Here is a 2,163-nt window from a genome sequence, read left to right on the forward strand (position 1 = left end):
GGGGAGCGCCGGGACGCGGGGACTGTGCCCGCGGAGGGCCCGGCCGCGAGGGGGGGCGCCCTTCTCGCCCGTGGGGTTTTTTAAGTTCCTTTTCACGGTCAGCCGGAGGGACAAAGTGTCTTCTTCCCCTCCTCCCCTGCTCCCCCGCCACCCTCCCGCCGACCCCGGCCCCGCGGCCGGGTGTGGTCCTTCCTCCGCCGTCCCGTGTCACTGTCCCTCCGTTGGGTCTCGGGTCTCTTCGTTGCCGCCGCCGCCGGCGCCCCGCCGGGCTCAGCTCTGACCCGGCGGCCGCCGCCGCTTCCTGTACCGCGGATCCTGCAGGGCCCGCGCCCCTCACGGCGGGCGGCCTGTATTTATTATTAATTAATTATTATTAATTATTATTATTACACGGTCTACGCAGTTTTTAGGCATCTCCGTTAGGGTTTTCTAATTTTATTTTAAAAGGCACAATCTATAGCTCTTAGTTGAATGTCGCCAGGTATGCTTTCTCTTTTTCCGTGTCTTTCTACAACTGTGTTCTGTGACTCAACTGTATAGTGTTAATATCAGTACAGACTTGTCTAGTTGACCGTATAAATAATGTTTTCCCTTCTCGTAGTCTCTATGGCGTGTCTTTATGGAGAAATAAGGTTCTCACGGGTTCGGTTCCCTTTGCGTTTAGAGAGACCAGGTTCAGGCGATTATATATATTTTTATTATTGGTTGCATGTCGTCTCATTTTTTTTCTTATCCCTACCTGTTGGAATATGTTTGTGAGCATAATGGTCATAAATTATGTTCAGGGTTTCCAGATTTATTTATATGTGGTTAAAATGAATGCTTCTATTTAAAAGGGGAAATATTTCTACATGTGCATATAGTTTTCCAAGAGTGTACCATTAATTGATTGTTGATAATAAAAGCCAAAAGCAAACTTAGTTATGGTGCTCTTCTGACTTCTTGCAGGGGCTTTATTTGGGGGCAGGTCTCGGGGTTATTTCTGATAGAGATCCAAGGCCCATGTCGCATAACCTGAACTGTGTCATACAAAGATTTGCTCAGTAGCATCAATCTCCGTTACCATCAGGAAGACCATAACCTCCCGTCCCGTCATTATTGTCTAATTGGGCCCTTATTAATTATTTGCAAACAGACTGACTGGGGGGAGGAAGATGTGTCAGATTTGACCTTTTGTCACTACCTCGGAAACTGGAGATGGACAGTATTAAGCGATACCTCTTAAAGGGGGAAAAAAAAAAAGGGCAAAAATCACAGTCCCGGTTTGTCAGCGGGCGCAGCGTCACGCCGGCTGGGATTACCCCATCTCTTGTGCTGAATCCCCCTGCCGACAGCGAGGGCAGAGAGCGGGAACAGAGAGCTCCCACCCGGGCCAGGAGCCACGCCGGGACTGGGCTACGTTTAGCGCCCGGCAGCGGAAGGCAGCGGGACGGGACAGCGCCCGGACCGGCCCGCCCCGGCTGCGGTCCTTATCCCGGCTGCGGTCCTTATCCCGGCTGCGGTCCTTATCCCGGCTGCGGTCCTTGTCCCGGCTGCAGTCCTTGTCCCGGCCGGGGTCCTTGTCCCGGCTGCGGTCCCGTCCCGGCCGCGGTCCTTATCTCGGCTGCCGTTCTTGTCCCGGTGACTCCCCCGCATCCCGGCCGGGGGAGCGGGGCCTGTGCCGGCCCCCCCGCGGGACACGGGGAGCTGAAGACACCCGGCGTCGCCAAGTGGAGCAGGCAACCCGTCGAAAACCCTCGGGCAAGGACAGGTTCCCTCGCCGAGGAGAGCCGGGGTCGCCGCTCAGCCCCGTGCCCCCAGCCGGGCACTCGCGGGTTCGCTGAAAGGACGTCGGGGCGATGAACTCTGTCTGACTCTGGCACAGTCCGTGGAAAAAAAAAAAAAAAAAAAAAAGATAAAAAATGTCTGTTTGCCGGTTTGGCAGAGATGCAAACTTTGCAAGGGCCTTGTCATCTGCAGTGTGCAACATCTGCACGGCAGGCGGGGTTGGGGATAGCAGGGTTAAAAATGTGGCAAATGGAGCAAGTGCTGTTTCACTACTAAAGTACTTGAATCATCAGGTTTAAAATGCTACAATGAAGCATGCAGTGTATTTTCTGGAGGAAAACAACTTGAATGCATTTTTTGAATATGTGTTTTGTTTTAATGTGGGCAGATTTTGCA

This window comes from Catharus ustulatus, chromosome 5, assembly GCF_009819885.2.
Source record: "Catharus ustulatus isolate bCatUst1 chromosome 5, bCatUst1.pri.v2, whole genome shotgun sequence".
Classification (NCBI taxonomy): Eukaryota; Metazoa; Chordata; class Aves; order Passeriformes; family Turdidae; genus Catharus; species Catharus ustulatus.